This window comes from Salvelinus namaycush, unplaced genomic scaffold (genome assembly GCF_016432855.1).
Source record: "Salvelinus namaycush isolate Seneca unplaced genomic scaffold, SaNama_1.0 Scaffold113, whole genome shotgun sequence".
Taxonomy (NCBI): domain Eukaryota; kingdom Metazoa; phylum Chordata; class Actinopteri; order Salmoniformes; family Salmonidae; genus Salvelinus; species Salvelinus namaycush.
The window spans coordinates 208,864-230,933 of NW_024057820.1; the positions used below are offsets into that span (position 1 = coordinate 208,864).

The 22,070-nt window shown below is 39.5% G+C and overlaps 1 pseudogene; it reads right to left on the minus strand.

Annotated features, from left to right (window-relative positions):
• The window catches only part of LOC120035882, a 69,177-nt pseudogene extending 48,550 nt beyond the window's left edge, over positions 1-20,627 (minus strand).
• Between the last annotated feature and the right edge of the window lie 1,443 nt (positions 20,628-22,070).

Consider the following 22,070-nt stretch of genomic DNA (forward strand, 5'->3'; position numbering starts at 1 on the left):
AATAAAAGGCCACTCTAAAATGTGCAGTTCTGTCACACAACAATGCCACAGATGTCTCAGAGGGAGCGTGCAATTGGCAGACTCACCTACTCATTCAAGCGTTTTTCTTAACCTGTTTGGGGTGCAGCCCGACACCGGTACACTTATGACAACATCCAGCTCAAGTGCAGGGCGCGCAATTCAAAAGCTATTTTTTTAAATATTTAACTTTCACACATTAACAAGTCCAATACAGCATATGAAAGGTAGACATCTTGTGAATCAAGCCAACATGTCCGATTTTTAAAATGTTTTACAGGGAAGACAAAATATGTAAATCTATTAGCTAACCACGTTAGCAAAAGACACCACTTTCTAACACCATCAGTTTTTACCTCCATCACCAGCTATCACTAATTCGACCAAATAAAGATATATATAGCCACTAACCAAGAAACAACTTCATAAGATGACAGTCTGATAACATATTTATTGTATAGCATATGTTTTTTTTGAAAAATGTGCATATTTATGGTATAAATCATAAATTACATTTCAGCTACAATCAGAAATTGCACCGAAAGCAGCCATAACATTTACAGACACCAACATCAAATACCTAATTACTCCTCATAAAACATATCTGAGAAATACATACTGTGCAGCAATTGAAAAACAGGATTCTTGTGATTCCAGACAATATTTCCGATTTATTAAATGTTTTACAGCGAAAACAAAATGTAGCGCTATATTAGCATAGCCACATTAGCCAGACACACTTGGGCGCGCACGACCAGTTGACATGCACGACAGATATATGAAATAACATTATAAATTGGGTCTTACTTTTGCTGATCTTTCATCAGAATGTTGATCAATGTGTCCTTTGTCCAGATGAGTCGTTGTTTGGATTCATAATGGCAACTTTCCACCTTAATTTAGCATGGGTACCGGTCCACTGGCACGGATCTGTCCAACATAAATAAATTCAGAGAACGGAACACGGCAAAACTCCCGAAAGAATTCAAATAATCTGATTAAACTATATTGAAAAAACATACATTACGATGATATGGTCTCATTTATCAACTAAAAACCGAGCCGGAGATTGTTCCCGTCCAAAACGGCAGCAAAACACAACCCAATGTCACTCCCAAGTCGCGCGTTTCAGACTTCCGGAATTGGTCGGTCACGCCAAAGAAATAGCTATTATTCAACCTCTAAACAAGATGAACACAAAATTCCTTCTCTCACACCCTCTTGACACCCAGAGGAAGGCGTCTGAAGTGTCCGTAGGGTCCTACGTCAAATGACCATGTATAGGCATAACGTTGAAGAGAGCAGAGATTTCTGACATTCTACTTCCTGGTCAGGGAAAGTGCTGCCAAATGACTTCTGTTCCACTCAGAGAAAAAATTTAAACGGTTTTAGAAACTAGAGACTGTTTTCTATCCAATAGTATTAATAATATGCATATTGTAAGAGCAAAAATTGATTAAGAGGCCGTTTGAAAATTGGCACATATTTTCCAGTTTTTCCAATACGCCCCCTGCAGCCATAACAGGTTAATTTTTACTATTTTCTACATTGTAGAATAATAGTGAAGACATCAAAACTATTAAAAAACACAAACGGAATCATGTAGTAACCACAAGTGTTAAACAAATCAAAATATATATTAGATTCTTCAAAGTAGCCACACTTTGCATTGATGACAGCTTTGCACACTCTTGGCATTCTCTCAACCAGCTTCACCTGGAATGCTTTTCCAACAACAGACTTGTAGGAGTTCCCAAATATGCTGAGAACTTGTTGGCTGCTTTCCCTTCACTCTGCGATCCAACTCATCCTAAACCATCTCAATTTGGTTGAGGTCGGGGGATTGAGTAGGCCAGGTCATCTGATGCAGCACTCCATCACTCTCCTTCTTGGTCAAATAGCTCTTACACAGCCTGGAGGTGTGTTGGTCATTGTCCTGTTAAAAAACAAATGATAGTAGGACTAAGCCCAAACCAGATGGGATGGCATATCGCTGCAGAATGCTGTGGTAGCCATGCTGGTTAAGTGTGACTTGAATTCTAAATAAATCACTGACATTGTCAACAGCAAAGCACCCGCACACCATCACATCTCCTCCTCCATGCTTCACGGTGGGAACCACACATGCGGAGATCATCCGTTCACCTCCCTCACATCTCACAAAGACATGACGCTCGGAACCAAAAATGTCCAATTTGGACTCATCAGACCCAAGGACAGATATCCACCGGTCTAATGTCCATGGCTCGTGTTTCTTGGCCCAAGCAAGTCTCTTCTTCTTATTGGTGTCCTTTAGTAGTGGTTTCTTTGCAGCAATTCGACCATGAAGGCCTGATTCACACAGTCTCCTCTGAACTGATGATGTTGAGATGTGTCTGTTGCTTGAACTCTGTGAAGCATTTATTTGGGCTGCAATTTCTAAGGCTGGTAACTCTAATGAACTTATGCATCAGAAGTAACTCTGGGCCTTCCATTCCTGTGGTGGTCCTTAAAGTAATGATGGACTGTTGTCTCTCTTTGCTTATTTGAGCCGTTCTTGACATAATATGGACTTCGTCTTTTACCCAACAGGGCTATCTTCTGTATACCACCCCTACCTTGTCACAACACAACTGATTGGCTCAAACACATTAAAACCTGTTATGGCTAGGGGTTCCGCTAGCGGAATGTTTTGACAACATCCGGTGAAATTGCAGAGCGCGAAATATATATATTTTTATTAGAAATATTTAACTTTCATGCATTCACAAGTGCAATACACCAAATTAAAGTTTAACTTCTTGTTAATCTACCCATCGTGTCAGATTTCAAAAAGGCTTTATGGCAAAAGCAAACCATGCGATTATCTGAGGACAGCACCCCATCAAACAAACACATGACAATCATATTTCAACCCGCCAGGCGCGACACAAAACTCAGAAATAACGATATAATTCGTGCCTTATCTTTGACGAGCTTCTTCTGTTGGCACTCCAATATGTCCCATAAACATCACAAATGGTCCTTTTGTTCAATTAATTCTGTCGTTATATCTCCAAAATCTCCATTTATTTGGAGCATTTGATTCAGAAAAACACCGGTTCCAACTCGCCCAGCATGACTACAAAATATCTAATAAGTTACCTGTAAACTCTGTCCAAACATTTCAAACAACTTTCCTAATCCAACTTTAGGTATTTTAAAACGTAAATAATCAATCAAATTTAAGACGGGATAAACTGTGTTCAATACCGGATAAAAACAACGTGAGGCGCGGGACCTGGAGCGCGCATCAAAACATTAGAGAGCACTAGGCTGGACCCTCGTTCTGAATAGCCGTACTTCTTCATTTCTCTAAAGAAAAACATCAACCAATTTCTAAAGACTGTTGACATCTAGTGGAAGCAATAGGAACTGCAACAAAGTGCCACAGAAATCTATGTTCCCATAGAAAAACAATTGAAAACAGTCACCTCAACAACAAAATAATCCTCCTGGATGGTTTGTCCTCTTGGTTTTGCCTGCCAAATAAGTTATGTTATACTCACAGACATTATTTTAACAGTTTTAGAAACTTTAGAGTGTTTTCTATCCAAATCTACCAATTATATGCATATCCTAGCTTCTGGGCCTGAGTAGCAGGCAGTTTACTTTGGGCCGCTTTTCATCCGGACGTGAAAATACTGCCCCCTATCCCAATTAAGGAAAGAAATTCCATAACTTAACTTCTAAAAAGGCACATGTTAATTGAAATGCATTCCAGGTGACTACCTCATGATGCTACAGTTCTCCTTTAAGACACCATGCTACAGTCCTCCTTTAAGACTCCATAATGTTTCATCATTTGATGCTACAGTCCTCCTTTAAGACTCCATAATGTTTCATCATTAGCTGCTACAGTCCTCCTTTAAGACTCCATAATGTTTCATCATTAGATGCTACAGTCCTCCTTTAAGACTCCATCATGTTTAGAATGTGTCTGGAAGCGCTACTCTATCTATTCTACTCTTATCCTTTCGGTTTCCATAATATTTAATAATAATAATAATAATGTTATAATAGGTAATAACTAACTTTAATAACTAGGGTTAATACCTGCCTGGCGCCCCAACAAAATCTTTATCTTTACCCCCCTCTAACAATACCGCTACAGAATTAGCATAGTAGGCCATGTAATTTAAGGTTATCTGAAATATTTAGGACTAATTTATTCCTTGACACCCATTCTGAAACTAACTTTAGCTCTATGTTAAGTGTTGCTGTCATTTCAGTTGCTGTGGTAGCTAACGTGTACAGTGTTGAGTCATCCGCATACAGACACACTGGCTTTACTCAAATGTCGTTGGCATGTTGTTGGTAAAGATTGAAACAAGCAGGTGCCAAACAGCTGCCCTGGGGAATTCCTGATTCTACCTTGATTTTGTTGTACAGGCTTCCATTAAAGAACACTCTCTGTGTTCTGTTAGACAGGTAGCTCTGGGGCGGCAGGTAGCCTAGTGGTTAGAGCGTTAGGCCAGTAACCAAAAGGTTGCTGGATCGAATCCTCGAGCTGACAAGGTAAAACTCTGTTGTTCTGCCCCTGAACAAGGCAGTTAACCCACTGTTCCTAGGCCGTCATTGAAAATAAGAATTTGCTCTTAACTGACTTTCCTAGTTAAATAAAGGTAAAATAGAAATCAAACACCGGTGACATGTCATTGTTGATTTTTTTTTAACCAAAAATGAATTGAAGGTGCTCCAAAGATTTTTACAATCATTCTTCATGTCATTTATCTTTGTTTCATAAAAAAATATTATTTACATCGACAACATAGGAATCACTACAAAAGATTGTATGACCTCTTTTACACAATATTAGGCCCAGCCTTTGGAACTGTGGTTTTCCTAGACATGGCTACTATATTGTGATCACTACTACTGATGGATCTGGATACTGCTTTCAAACACATTTCTGCAGCATTAGTAAAGATATGATCAAAACATGTTGATGATTACATTTCTGTACTGTTTGTAACTACCCTGGTAGGTTGATTGATAACCTGAACAAGGTTGACGGCACTGGTTACAGTTTGAAGCTTTCTCTTGAGTGGGCAGCCTGATCACAGCTTTCCTCCAGTATTAGTTAATTAATGACCAGTGTCTGGAGTTTAGTTTTCCTGTTCTACAGTCTTGTAAAGATAGGGGGGTTGACTGGGACAGGCAATGTAACATCCATAATATTTTGAGAAAATGTTTTTGAAAAACGAGCACCTTACATAGGATCATCTTAGAACTTTCTCTCTAAAGCTAACTTTCATCAAGGTTTTATATGGTCTATTGGTTTCTCTCTTTTAATTGGCAGTATCCTTTTTCAGTGTTATGATATTCATAACATCCATATCCACCAGTCTATATTCCTGTCAACTAACAGAACTCTGCTGGTTGTCCTGGTAACAGATACCAGTCCATCTTCCTGTCAACTAACAATAGTCATGTCTCTCTCCTGTGTTAACGAGAACATCAAACCGATTGTAAACTTATGATCTTCTATTGCAATCACAGAGTCTTACAAGAGGCATGAATATGTCTAAAAAGGGCCTAAAATGGCCACTTCATCATGATTTTATAAAATAATGTTTGTGTTGCAAATGTGAAAGGGTAGTTTCACGAAATGGGTGCCTTTTGTGTCCCTTTGATATTTAATGTACAAAATATGCAACAATATTGAATTTGAAAAGCCTGCTATATTAGATGAGGTGCACTTTAATGTCGACCACATGGAGAATTCGATTAATCTAATTTAAAAGTCCCAAAAATATATGTACCAACAGCAGATGGCCCCTGAAACAATTCCTACAGTACAGAACAACATATTCAAGTGTAGAACTTCAGTAGAATGCCCCTTTAAAACCACACATTAGTTCAACAACAGTTTGTGCCCCTATTTAAGACAGTACTCACTGGTGTTAATCTGATATTCTGTCTCCTCCTCTTTCACTCCCAAAACGTCTTCCTCCTTCACCTTTATTGAGATAGAAACTTTTAGAGAGGAAGAGGATGCTATCTCTTCTTTCACTGTAACAGCCTCCTCTTCTTCCACTATAACAGCCTCCTCTTCTTCCACTATAACAGCCTCCTCTTCTTTCACTGTAACAGCCTCCTCTTCTTTCACTATAACAGCCTCCTCTTCTTTCACTATAACAGCCTCCTCTTCTTTCACTGTAACAGCCTCCTCTGCTTTCACTGTAACAGCCTCATCTTCTTTCACTGTAACAGCCTCATCTTCTTTCACTGTAACAGCCTCATCTTCTTTCACTGTAACAGCCTCCTCTTCTTTCACTATAACAGCCTCCTCTTCTTTCACTGTAACAGCCTCCTCTTCTTTCACTATAACAGCCTCCTCTTCTTTCACTATAACAGCCTCCTCTTCTTTCACTATAACAGCCTCCTCTTCTTTCACTGTAACACCCTCATCTTCCACGACATTGTTCAGTCCCAGAGCTTCTTTCTCCATACAGCAGACCCCCTCTTCTTTAGCAGGGGAGGAGTAGTTTAGTGAGCTCATGGTCGGGGATGTTAGCTAGTTAGTTAGCATTAGCGACTAGCCTAGTGCTAGGCTCAGTATCAATCTTAAACAAGTTTGCAAATTGAACAAGCAAATTAGGCTAAAGGTCATCAGTTGATAAATCAACAGAAATGTGTTTAAAACACTGAGATTAGCTAATGTACACAAACACGGTGTAACGCGTCAATCTTTCAGTTTTATGTTGGCTAGCGAGCTACCGAGGTGGTTGAAAGAGTAGCCGTGTTGTTGTTCCTGAAGAAGCGCCCCGTCCACTAAATTAAACGTCACGCAAGAAGCATCACCTGAAAGACGCATATCGCCATCTGCTGACTGGAGTGGGTAACGCAGTTTGGAAACAACAGTTACTACACTTTTGTATTGGAAAGAACGTCATAATAATTTATCAATAAGCTGATATATTTTCTCTTACGTCTTACAAATAATACGCTCCTGTACACAGACGTAGAAGCTTAATATGAATATGTAGATGATGAATAAATACATCTATGAATAGGTAGTGTGTTAATACAGATTTGATCTGTTTATTTTCACATTCGTTTTTATCTAGATGTGACGGTACTTTTACCTTAAAGTCACGCTCTATACAATACAAATCATACTGTAAACAATAGAGCAAATGCATCACATGTAAATAGCACTTGATTATCTGTGGTGCTTTACACTGAGTCTACAAAACATTAAGAACACCTGCTCCTTCCATGACTTAGACTGACCAGGTGAATCCAGGCTAAAGCTATGATCCTTTATTAATGTCACTAGTTAAATCCACTTTAATCAGTGTAGATGAAGGGGGGAGTCAGGTTAAATAAGGAATTTTAAGCCTTGAGACATGAGACATGGATTGTGCATGTGTGCCATTCAGAGGGTGAATGGGGAAGACAACATATTTAAGTGTCTTTGAACGGGGTATGGTAGTAGGTTCCAGGCTCATCGGTTTGTGTCAAGAACAGCAAAGTTGCTGGGTTTTCCACCATCCAAACAGTGGCGGTCAGTGCCATTTAAGATGAGGCAGGACGATTTGTTTATTCATGGCGTTATTTCTATTACAGCATGTTAGATGACTGCCAATCATATTCCATTCACCCTGTTCAATGTAACAGCGATAGGTTTAGGCTACTACATGATACTAACATTTCCCCTATACCAATCATAAGGTTGCTACAACCTAGTCTATGAATGAAAGTTTAGAATATAGGTGCACACTGGTCGAGAGAAACACTTGAGGTGACAGACAGTGACACATGGACAGACAGTGACACATTCAATACTGCCTTGCACACTCTCGCCTGCATCTAGCTGAAATAGGATTCTATTGGACAAATTCAGGTATGTTTATCCCGGTTTTGTTCCATTTAAGAAACGTTTGTCAACAGAATCGGCTGAATGAATTCACCGCTGATGACGCGTAAACACAGTTCACTTTCACAACTGCCACGTTGTATTTCCTCTCACATCAATTCGCTCACCTTTTCCCTTCGCTTGTGGATGTCAATGCACAACACATCAGCTGTAGGTGACCAGGAGAAAAAACCTTTCCAAACCAAACCATTTCATAACTGCTACACACAGCCTACATCATTGTCGCCATATTAGCTAAAGTAACGTCATAGTCAACACAGCTAATATAACGCGTTAGTAAACCTGCTACAATCATGACAGAGCTCCTCTGTGGAGATGCTACATGCTTCATCATTAGATGCTACAGTCCTCCAACAATGGGTGTCATATGAAGCTTTACCACTTGCTCTGTAATAGGAGTAGTATTTTTCCTCGACTCACCTGTGTCCCCGCACATTGACTCTGTACCAGTGCCTCCTGTATATAGCCTCCACATTGACTCTGTACCGGTAATACCTGTATACAGCTTCGCTACTGTTATTTTGCTGCTGCTCTTTAATATTAATTATTTGTATTTTATACATAACACTTATTTTTCTTAAAACTGCATTGTTGGTTAAGGGCTTGTAAGTAAGCATTCCACTGTAAGGTCGACACTTAAAATTTGATTTGATTTGTATTTTGATTTCATTCATACATTTCTTACATGAATTTATTAATATAGAAAATATAAATATTGAAAATATAAATGTTTCGATTTTTTATATATATTGTTTAACATAATATACTTTAAGGGTATATTAGTTCCAGGATCTCTGCTAGTGTTAAAGTTATGGGCCATTTAATACAGAGAAATTAGCATAGTAGGACCTGTAACTTAAGGTTACCTAACACAACCCCGGTTCTATGATATTATAAGCCTCGTTAGGGGCGGAGTCTAGGGAGATCCAATCAAACAACATCTGTCAAGCAACAGCTACTAGCAGATGACTTCACTTCCTATATAAGGGCCATAGTCTCTCCCGTCTTCACATCTAAGTACGTTTGTCTTCCATGTGTGAAAGGTAACCTAGTCAACTTCCAACTACCATAGAGCTCATATACTCTCCGATGCCAAGTCTAGACAGGATCATCCCTCAGAGGTCCCCACTCTACTCACCGTATGTGTAGTGATGTCCAGTCAGTAGAACCTCATGAAGGTACATCACCACAACATGCTGCATTACAGATCTCTTGAACAGAGATGCCTTTGAACCATGCCTATGTTGTAGCCATACCTCTGGTGGATTGAGCCATCAAGCCCTCCGGAGGTGTCAGATCCTTGCTACTATAGAACCTCATGATGGTATTTTTTAATTTGTATTTATTTCACCTTTATTTAACCAGGTAGGCCAATTGAGAACAAGTTCTCATTTACAACTGTGACCTGGCCAAGATAAAGCAAAGCACTGCGACAAAAACAACAACACAGAGTTACACATAAACAAATGTGCAGTCAATAACACAATAGAAAAATCTATGTACAGTGTGTGCAAATGTAGAAGAGTAGGGAGGTCATCTCAAGGACTCAAGGACTGGAATCATCTCAAGGACTTCATCAGACTGACACTAGTGGAAGTCGTCTCGAGAATTCCAGAAAAATCTGTTTGGTCCTACGCGATGTATATATTTCACTTATACACTAACTTCATCCGTGCCGAGGATGATGCCTGGATAAAAAAGGATTTTCCTCATTGGCTGGTTGTTCTGGAGCAGCCAGGACCTTCTGCCTGAAACTGAAGTGCTGTGTGTTAAAGCATGTACAGTTTATGTCCTTCTTTGTTGAACAAAGACAACTGACATCCCCAGACATCAGCTCACCAGGAGCCATGGTGATGACCTGGTGTATTCTCATGGTGGAGGGCAACGCTTTTATGGGTCTTGGCATCATCTCCATCGCACGTTCAACATCGGCACTCTTCACACAGAACAGCTTCACTGACGTGTTTGTCTGATGGAGGCCTTGTAAAGCTCCTGTGCATCGCTGACATCACGGCCCTTAGCCACCAACCTGTCTGCCGTTCTCTTCAACATTCACGATGTGGACTTAGTGGTCAAGTTCCTCAGTGCTCCTTTCCTCTCCTTGCTTCTTTTGTATGCTGTTCTCCACTGTTTACGCTTCTGATGCTGGTCTGTCTCACTTAATAAATCAATTATATTTTCTTTTTCCCCCTGAATCTTGCCCAACTCTCCTACCACCAGACTGTAGACTGAGGGACAGAGCTAAATTGTGTGATTTTAATCAATAATCATGCATTTATTTGATAAAAATACTTTCTCAACAAAATAACACAAATTTATGTTTGCATTAAATGATGTGCACATTTTAATATTAATTTCCCAGGTAAAAATGTATTGAAACGCCTGGGGGACATGAAACAATTCTTGGTGTCAGTTAAAAAAATATGATTTTGTAATAAGAAAGTTTAAATTAACGCTATATTTATTTCAATTCATTATACTGGACATTTCATTTTATAAACAAAATTAGTCAGTGGGACTGAAATATTACCAGAGCTCAAGAATGACCCAAATACTGTTAGAATATAATTGTTTTCTCTGTCTGTTATTTTTTCACATCTAAATGTGGCCATACAACTCCCTTAAAGTGAAGGTAGCTAAATGTAACCACATGTAACATATGGATCTGCATTAGTATAGCATCACAAGTCCCAATACAAAGTTACACCTCTCTTTTCTATTTTTAGAGTACATCAAACCGATCAGAATTCCAAAGAATGCCGAAGTCATGTCAGAAAGTTTTTTTACAGGCTGTGATGTAATATGGAGGACCCGGCTAGCCAGCCTATTCCCTACAATGTAAACTCTGACCGAAATATCTTCAAATAGATCACTTCAAATTAAACCAAATCGTGTGCACTCATGACTAGTGGTTTCAATAACATCTTCAGCCAACTTACAAGCAAATACTTTATGAATTGACGGGTTACAGACAAGCTTGCAAGGTTGTTAGGCAACTAGCCTGCTAATGTTAGCCCTACCAGACCTACCTACTTCAGCTCTGCATGAGTCAGCCAGTGGCTATCAACACCTAGCTAGCTCTAATTTACAGCTTTAATAGCCAATTGAGCCACATTAAAGTAAACCAAAGTTTTGTAAATACACAATACCATCTAACCAGTTATCAAATCATGTTACATGCAGTTATGTTAGCCAGCCAGCTAACATTAGCTATTTTAACCTGATAGCCGAGCCAGCTAACTAGCCTAGCTAGCCAACCACCACAGTAAGTAGTAAGTAGCAAGCCAGAGCCCAACATTGTTAACAACTCGAGACCAAGTAGCACAGGCAGGAGCCCACAGAACACAACTAAAACTAAACCAGCACATCAAAAGCGAAGAAAGCAGAGACTTACAGATTGACGGACCATCTGATGGTAAAAGAGTGGCTGAGTTACTGAAGCGAGAGGCAGGGAGAGAAGTGCTTCTGAGAGAGATGTCGTTTCACCTGGCCAAGGGAGAGTCAGTGAGGCGGGTAATTAGGGTGACCACATGTCCCGGACAGTCCCGCACAATCAAACAATCATGTCCTGCATTTTATCAACAAATTCAAACACTACTAATTTAGAAAAAAAGGTTGATTTGTCCCGTAAAACAGTCTGACATTTCCGACCTGTCTCTTGCAGTCACGTTGCACTTATGAAAATAGACACTGTATATCATAAGGATGTGATAGCCTTAGGCTACTGGTGATGTTAATGCAGTCACGTTACTCTTATGAAAATAGATACTGTATATCATAAGGATGTGATAGCCTTAGCCTACTGGTGATGTTAATCCTTAAGAGTCTATTGAAGCACCTGTGCGTCAATCTAAGTAACATAATAAAAAAAAAATCCCCATCCAAATCCATCAGTTTAAGATAAAGATGTGTTTTGTTGCATGGGCTGCGTCTCAATCCATCACATCTGCAAATGTCGGCCTTCCGCCTGTGAGGTGGAAGGTGGTCGCTACAGCGGTTTTTGTCAGACCATAAGACATCCCAAATGTCGGCCTTCCGCCTGTGAGGTGGAAGGTGGTCGCTACAGCGGTTTTTGTCAGACCATAAGACATCCCAAATATCGGGTCTTCTCACGAAAAAATGTCTGCAGCATCCAAACCGTTTGAGCTACAAAATAAAATGGAAAAGGGGAGACTCACCAACATAACGGTGTTCTCTATGTTGCTCATCGGAACTCGTTTGAAGGTAACCTATACACACACATGGAAGTACGGAGGTAGTTTTGTGCCCCCCAAAATAAGGGGTTAAATATATGTAAAACAATATATAAAATATTACCTGAGCTTTCTTATATCGCCTAGATACAGGACAGACACTTCAAAACCTTATTACTTAAAATATATATATATGTATTTTTTCCCAGTTAAAACGTGTTTATCAATGCATTTCTATGGGCAATATTAGTAAAGCCCAAATTCAATATTTGATTTAAATATATATATATATATATATATATATATATATATATATATGTTTATATATATAGCACCAGTCAAAAGTTTGGACACACCTACTCATTGCAGGGTTTTTCTTTATTTTAACTTTTTTCTACATTGCCAAGAGTGTGCAAAGCTGTCATCAAGGCAAAGGGTGGCTACTTTGAAGAATCTCAAACATAAAATATATTTAGATGTGTTTAACACTTTTTTGGTTACTACATGATTCCATATATGTTATTTCATAGTTTTGATGTCTTCACTATTATTCTACAACGCAGAAAATAGTAAAACTAATGAAAATCTCTGGAATGAGTAGGTGTGTCCAAACTTTTGACTGGTACTGTATATTTTTAAACACATATATTTTTTATACCACTCCAGTCTGAGGTCCTGAGATCTCTGGAGCAGGTTTTCATCAAGGATCTCTCTGTACTTTTCTCTGTTCATCTTTGCCTCAATTGTGACTAGCCTCCCAGTCCCTGCCACTGAAAAACATCCTCACAGCATGATTCTGCAACCACCATGCTTCACCGTAGGGAGGGTGCCAGGTTTCCTCCAGACGTCACGCTTGGCATTCAGGCCATTGTTCAATCTTGATTTCATCAGACCAGAGAATCTTGTTTCTCATGGTCTGAGAATCTTTTGGTTGCCTTTTGGCAAACTCTAAGTGGACTGTCATGATGCCTTTTCCTAAGGAGTGGCTTCTGTCTGGCCACTCTACCATAAAGGCCAGACTGGCAGAGTGCTGCAGAGGTGGTTGTCCTTCTGGAAGGTTCTCCCATCTCCACAGAGATGACCAGCCTTTCAAAGCACTTCGTGGCTACATACGTGAGTGCTATGGGTCGGTAGTCATTTAGGTAGGTTACCTTGATGTTCTTTGGGCACAGGGACTATGGTGGTCTGCTTGAAACATGTTGGTATTACAGACTCAGGCAGGGAGAGGTTGAACATGTCAGTGAAGACACTTGCCAGTTGGTCAGCGCATGCTCGGAGTACACGTCCTTGTAATCCGTCTGGCCCTGCGTTGTGATCTGAGGACCCATGCCAAACCTTTTCAGTCTCCTGAGGGGGAATAGGTTTTGTCGTGCCCTCTTTATATAGCCAAAAAAAAAATCACTCTGGAAGCTCCGGTAAACAGTGGTTGTAGTGCACTGCTGCCACCACCAGGCCTGGAGTCCATTTTGACTTTGTTGATAGCGAGCTGTGTTAGCTAGCTGTGCGGCTAAAGACGTAGCAGCTAGCTAACTGGCTACCGATCAACCTAGTGTGTGTATTGAACATTCATATTGGACAACCTTACCTATATAGTAGCACCACCAACCATCAGCCCATTAATATTCCTATTAATTTCAAGCCACACTAAGATGTCACCATACTATTCTTTTGAAGCCCCACTATGTAAGACATAAATAATCAGAGTGGGCCTCCAACTTAAATGTAAACAATGGAGCAAATGCATCACATGTGAATATCACTTGATTATCAGAGGGATGTATTATGACATCAGAACTACTCTGACATTCCAAATCAGGCTTCATCCATATCATGAAGGTGGATATTGATCCAACCATTTCAAAAGTAATGACCGGGCTGATGGAAACAGGATATGCCTGTACACTTTTATAAATGCCGACAGACGATTTGTTAGTTCGTTTGACATGGTGGGGTCTTTTTGTGTCAGTGAAAATGTATAAACGAGAAATGGCAGCATTAATCCTTTATGCGCAAATATTGATTTAATAACGATCATATCTTAGTTAACTTGGAGTCAACGCGATATGTTGTATGTGTAACAGTATAACTTTAAACCGTCCCCTCGCCCCGACACGGGCGCGGACCAGGGACCTTCTGCACACATCAACAACAGTCACCCACGAAGCGTCGTTACCCATCGCTCCACAAAAGCCGCGGCCTTTGCAGAGCAAGGGGCAACACTACTTCTAGGTTTCAGAGCAAGTGACGTAACTGATTGAAATGCTAGTAGCGCGTACCCGCTAACTAGCTAGCCATTTCACATCCGTTACATGTGGTCCTCCCTCTACGACTTGGGAACCCATGCAGTTTATTAGGCTACAGATGAAATAAGTTATGAACTTCACAGGGTGGTGAAACTGCATGTGATGAGCTTGATGCTCCTTTCCAATACATTTTGATGGTCTTACTCTGGTGACATGATGATCGATGCTTGGTTACCATTTGACAAATAAAATAATATCTCTCTTATCCATAATAATCTCATCATGTAGGTAGCCTACCAACACTGTATCTGTGTGCTGCAGGCTACAGTGCACGGTACAAGAACACGTTTTCTATTTTACGCAAGTTTTTAAAACCATCAGTGGAGTTGAAAATGTGATGGAAACCAATTTAACTTGTATTTTTCATTCGATACATGGGAATTTAACAGGAAACGTTATTCTTCTTGTGCACTACGTCATAACTCAAAGCCTTTTATCCACAATAAGTCTGTTTGATGCAAACATTTCTGGTGGGAAAATGTGTATATAGTTTTATGCAGATTTGAGAATATTCACATGGAAATCTGGCGCAAATTGCATGGAAACTTAGCTACTAAGGTGGATATTGATCCAACACCACGTATTCAAACCAGCCCACTGGGCACAGACGTGTTGAACGTCTAGTTTCTCTTTACATTTCTCTGAGTCGTCAACTAAAGTGAATTCAACATGAAATCAACACAAAATGTCACCAGTCATTGGATTTAGGTTGCCAGTTCGGTGAAAAATAAAAAATACCTGATGTTCATGGCTTTTTACATATCGAATCAGTTTTCCACATTAATCAAACATCATCACATAGATTTGTTTTGTTGAAATGACGTGGAAACAAAGTTTATTCAACCAGTGGGAGGCTTGTAAATGACCCCAGGAAAGTAAAACGAAGAACTCTTCATTGAGACAATGATAAACAGCAATCCGTGGGAGAGTTGTGGTGGATATTACAAAATAAGGATCTGCTGGAGTCCAAGTCAAACCAGATTCTTTATTTCTGAGCTCAGAGAGAATAACAGTTACACAGCGCAGTGTAGACAGTCTGAATTCCTGAAGCATTGGGTGATGAGCACAAACCTTTTTAGTTTCCTGTTCCTGGGCGGGACTTTATTCATACACAGGTGCAGCTGGTATTTATTCAAGGACACAGGTGCAGCTGGTTTGCAACACAGGATGATACTCCCAGGAACAGGAGATTATAATAGAACAGTTTCACAAGGTTAGTCACATACTCAGATATGTGGACACATACAATTAACATTTTGCATTACAGAGTCTGTGAACATTTTAATTTCATTAAATCATCAGTGGACCAACAATGCAAATGTAAACAATGGAACAAATGCATCACATCCAAATATCACTGTATTATCTGTAGTACTGGAGGAATGACACACCCAGATAAACACACACACAGAGTTTTAAAAAGGACAATTTAAACACATGGAATCTGATCTACTATATATATTCACCTCATGTTTTCTAATAATAACATAAAAATATATGTTTGAGTATACTTTGTACCATTTAATTTCATATGGTACAAACAAGTAAACACATTCTCAATCAACAACAAAAGACAATTAGAGCAATGTGTATGTTCTCTGATGAATTGTAAGTCAATTTGATGTAAAATATCAATATTCACACTAGAAGTAAGTATTCTCTCATGTGTGGATTCTCACATGTCTTTTAAGTGACTGTGATGAGTAATATGTCTTCCCACAGTCTGAGCATTTGTAAGGCTTCTCCCCTGTGTGTATTCTCTCATGTGTTTCCAAGTAGCTTTTCCGTCTAAAACTTTTTTCACACTGGGAGCAGTGGTAAAGCTTCTCCCCTGTGTGTATTATCTCATGTTGTTTCAGGGCCCCTAAACAGTTAAAACACTTCCCACACCGGTAGCAGTGGTAAGGCTTCTCCCCTGTGTGTATTCGCTCGTGAGCTTTCATGGTTTCAAAGTGACTAAAACTCTTGCCACACTGGGAGCAGTGGTAAGGCTTCTCCCCTGTGTGTATTCGCTCGTGAACTTTCATGTTTCCAAAGTGACTAAAACTCTTTCCACATTGGGAGCAGTGGTAAGGCTTCTCCCCTGTGTGTATTCTCTCATGTCGTTTCAGGGCCCCTAACCGGTTAAAACACTTGCCACACTGGGAGCAGAGGTGTCGACTTGCTGGTTTGGACGTCTTTGGGTCATCCAAGTTTGGTTTTCCTCCTGCCAAAGACAGTGTTTATTTTAAGACAGACCAGAATGAAATCTCCACATGATAAAACTGCCTTGCTATGAGGATTAAACCAAATCAGATCCCTCAATAACCTGAGGCCAGCTTTCAAACGTTTCATAATTTAAAACAATCTTTGTGTGATTTCAAAACAAATGTTGTAGAGCATCCTGGTAATTACTGATATGTTTACATTACTTATGTTTATTTCTGTTTTATAAGTTAGAACACAAAACACTAGACAGTTCTATGACACTCAAGACAGACATCGCTGGATTCCTATCGAGCAGGTGGTTGTAAATATGTAACCTTCATAGTTGTATGATACAGAATGCGACCTACACACTTCCTTAAAACCTGAAATAAGTAAATAAGTAAAAAAGGTGGTCTGTGGTCACCACCTGCAGAACCACTCCTTTATTGGGGGTGTCTTGCTAATTGCCTATAATTTCCACCTTTTGTCTATTCCATTTGCACAACAGCATGTGAAATGTATTGTCAATCAGTGTTGTTTCCTAAGTGGACAGTTTGATTTCACAGAAGTGTGATTGACTTGGAGTTACATTGTGTTGTTTAAGTGTTCCCTTTATTTTTTTGAGCAGTGTATATAACCTTCATAGTTGTATGATACAGAATGCGACCTACACACTTCCTTAAACATAAAATAAGTATAAATAAGTAAAAAAGCAAAAAATTCTCCTTTGCAAAGATAATCCATTTACCTGACCGGTGTGGGATATTGTTTAACACTTTTTTGGTTACTCTATGATTCCATAAGTGTTATTTCATAGTTTGGATGTCTTCACTATTATTCTACAATGTAGAAAATAGTAAAAATAAAGAAAAACCCTTGAATGAGTAGTTGTGTCCTGACTTTTGACTGGTAGTGTATGTGGTCGATTCCGTGGGAAAGTCAACCTGAACATGTGTGACGGAGGTGAGAACGTGCCGTAAACTCACTCCACAGCTAGCTTGAAACGTCACAGATGGAGCTATCCAACTGGTACCTTTTGTATAGCTCAATAGGTTCATTGTCAAGTAGAGCGGTCACATGTGTTGAGAAGCAGAGGATCACTAGTTTGAGCCAAGCATGGGGTCAGAGGAGGAAGCTAAACTGTAAGCAGCACACTGATGTCAGCTACATGAACAAAAAAACTGAGTCATTTCCAAATGAAACAATGTTCTGTAAAGTCTATATGTTGGAGTTCATTTGACCTGTTAAAGTAGAAAATGGAATTAATTTTGTCGACGGAGCACAAGTCTCACAAATGTTTTTCTTCATTTAATTAATTTCACAGCTTTTAGAAAAGGCTTACAAAGCTTGTTTAAAAATATATACATACAGTTGATGTCTGAAGTTTACATACACTTATGTTGGAGTCTTTAAAACTAGTTTTTCAACCACTCCACAAATTTCTTATTTCACTTAAAATTCACTGTATGTTTCAAAGGCCTACCTGCAAACTCAGTGCCTCTTTGCTTGACAACATGGAAAAATCAAAATAAATTAGCCAAGACATCAGAAACAAAATTGTAGACCTCCACAAGTCTGGTTCATCCTTGGGAGCAATTTCCAAATGCCTGAAGGTACCACGTTCATCTGTACAAACAATAGTATGCAAGAATAAACACCATGGGACCACGCGGCCGTCATACTGCTCAGGATGGCCGCGTACGTGCGAAAAGTGCAAATCAATCCCAGAACAGCAGCAAAGGACCGTGTGGAGATGCAGGAGGAAACAGATACAAAAGTATCTACATCCACAGTAAAACAAGTCCTATTTCGACATAACCTGAAAGGCTGCTCAGCAAGGAAGAAACCACTGCTCCAAAACCGCCATAAAAAAGCCAGATTCCGGTTTGCAACTGCACATGGGGACAAAGATCGTACTTTTTGGAGAAATGTCCTCTGGTCTGATGAAACAAAAATAGAACTGTTTGGCCATAATGACCATTGTTATGTTTGGAGGAAAAAGGGGGAGAATTGAAAGCCGGAGAACACCATCCCAACCGTGAAGCACGGGGGTGGCAGCATCATGTTGTGGGGGTGCTTTGCTGCAGGAGTGATAAAAGAATTAAAAGGTTAAAGATAATGATTAAATAATTAAACCCGGAAACTTAACTATAAGGGAGTATAGGTTAGGATATATAAGGAATAATAAAAATATTATCCAGAAGTCCAACTAGGTTGGATTGGGGAGAGAGAGGAATGTGTGTGTGTATGCCTAAAGAAAGCACAAAGGACAATTAAACTGTGTTTGAACTGACCCGGCTATAACTCTGAGAAAGTACGATAGGACAGGGATTACCACTCCAGGTTTCCCTTATCTGGGGGGGGAATGTTACTGTCAGCTGGGTAGTGATAAACTGTGGTGAGAATTCTGGAGAAGAAGACAGCTCTCCTAATGTTAGTGTGCATGTGTAAGTGAGAAGAATGGTATAAAAGGAATGTCTTTGTATATGAACTGCAGAACGTTCTCGTGAATAAATTGTACAAGTCCTTGCCTAATCATTATTAAACCTATGGTCTTACAAACCTCGGGGATTAGTCAAAGTTGATTGATTATTAGTTATTATCATTGGGATTGAAAATTCTCATGACAAGGAGGGACTGGTGCGCTTCACAAAATAGATGGCATCATGAGGGAGGAAAATGATGTGGATATATTGAAGCAACATCTCAAGACATCAGTCAGGAAGTTAAAGCTTGATCGCAAATGGGTCTTCCAAATGAACAATGACCCCAAGCATGCTTCCAAAGTTGTGACAAAATGGCTTAACGACAACAAAGTCAAGGTATTGGAGTGGCCATCACAAAGCCCTGACCTCAATCCTATAGAAAATATGTGGGCAGAACTGAAAAAGCGTGTGCGAGCAAGGTTACACCAGCTCTGCCAGGAGGAATGGGACAAAATTTACCCAACTTATTGTGGGAAGCTTGTGGAAGGGGCTTCCTGAAACGTTTGACAAAGGTTAAACAATTTAAAGGCAATGCTACCAAATACGAATTGAGTGTATGTAAACTCCTGACCCACTGGGAATGTGATGAAAGAAATAAAAGCTGAAATAAATCTCTATTATTCTGTCATTTCACATTCTTAAAATAAAGTGGTGATCCTAACTAACCTAAGACAGGGAATTTTTACTAGGATTAAATGTCAGGAAATGTGAAAAAATGAGTTTAAATGTATTTGGCTAAGGTGTATGTAAACTTCCGACTACAACTGTACATTTGCATGTTTAACACGTTCTGTAGATCAGATGTTAATGACGCAATACAGACCACATTGAAGTGTCTGGAGTTTAGTTTGCCTGTTCTAGAGTCTTGTAAAGATAGGGGGGTTGACTGGGACAGGCAATGTAACATCCATAATGTTTTTAGGAAAAGGTTTTGTAAAACAAGCACCTTACATCAGATCATCTTGAAACTTTCTCTCTAAAGCTAACTTTCATCAAGGTTTAATATGGTCTATTGGTTTCTCTCTTTTCATTGGCAGAATCCTTTTTCAGTGTTATGATATTCATAACATCCATATCCACCAGTCTATCTTGCTGTCAACTAACAGAACTCTGCTGGTTGTCCTGGTAACAGATACCAGTGGGCAGATCTATTGTACTTGTTCAAACTAAACTACAGCACTTACTTTGATGTGTCAAATCTGATCCTTTCTTCTCTCCTCCTCCTCTCACAGTTCCACTCAGCCCCGTTGTTTTCCTGCAGTCCACCAGCAACACAGACAACCTCTTCATACCCATCAGTAAGGAGCTACCGGGAGAGGTACGACACGGGGACTCCGGGAGGGTGAAAGGGCTAGCGTTGTCCTGGTATCCATAAAGAGGGGACACAGACACATATCATTATGGATGCTTATGTAACGGTTGTCATAAAGTGATTTACAGAAATCCAGCCCAGATCCAGATAGAGCAAGCTGTATGCTAGACCAGACCAAGCTGTACCATCTGGTGTTCTGATCTGGAGAGACTCTTCTCTGCCTCGTCAGCATCAGGATGTTGTTGAGGCTCCCCAGAGGATCCACAATAGTCATGTCTCTCTCCTGTGTGAACGAGAACATCAAACAAATGGTAAACTATTGATCTTCTATTGCAATCACAGAGTCTTACAAGAGGCATGAATATGTCTAAAAAGGGCCTAAAATGACCACTTTCATCTTGATTTCCTAAAAAAATATTTGTGATGCAAATGTAAAAGGGTCGTTCCTCAAAATGGGTTCCTTTTGCATCCCTTTGATATTTTAAGTAGAACATATGCACCAATATTGAATTTTAAAAGACTGTTATACTAGATGAGGGGAACTTTAATATAGACCACATGGAGAATTCAATACATCTAATTGAAAAGTCCTAAAAATATATGAACCAATGGCAGATCGACCCTTTACAATTCCTACAGTACTGAACAACATATTCAAGTGTAGAACTTCAGTAGAATGCCCCTTAAAAACCCCACATTAGTTCAACAACTGCATAGTTTGTGTCCCTGTTAAGACAATACTCACTGGTGTAAATCGGATCTTCTGTCTCCTCCTTTTTCACTCCCAAAACGTCTTCCTCCTTCACCTTTATTGAGATAGCATCCTCTTCCTCTCTAAAAGGTTCTTTCTCTTCTTTCACTATAACAGCCTCCACTTCCTCCTTTTTCATTCTGAAAGATTCTTTCTCCATACAGCAGACCTCCTCTTCATTAGCAAGGGAGGAGTAGTTTAGTGAACTCATGGTCAGGGACGTTAGCTAGCTAGCTAGTTTGATAGCATTAGCGACTAGCCTAGTGCTAGGCTCAGTATCAATCTTTAACAAGTTTGCAAATTGAACAAGCACATTATGTTAAAGTTAACCAGTAGATACGTCAACCGAAATTTGTTTAAAACACTGAGATTAGCTAATGTACAATAACATGGTCTAAAGCGTCAATCTTTCAGTTTTATGTTGGCTAGCAAGCTACCGAGGTGGTTGAAAGAGTAGCCGTGTTGTTGTTCCTGAAGAAGCGTCCCGTCCAGTCCATTATACGTCACGCAAGAAGCATCACCTGAAATACGCATATCGCCATCTGCTGGCTGGAGTGGGTAACGCAGCTTGGAAACAATAGTTACTACACTTTTGTATTGGAAAGAACGTCATAATAATTTAACAATAAACTGATATATTTTCTCTTACGTCTTACAAATAATACGTTCCTGTACACAGACGTAGAAGCTTAAAATATGAATATGTAGATGATGAATAAATACTTATATGAATAGGTAGTGTGTTAATACACATTTGTGTTAATACTCTGTTCATTTATCACATTCGTTTTTATCTAGATGTGACCATACTTTTCCCTTAAAGTCACGCTCTATAAGATACAAATCATACTGTAAACAATAGAGCAAATGCATCACATGCAAATTGCACTTGAATATCTGTAGTGCCATGCACTGAG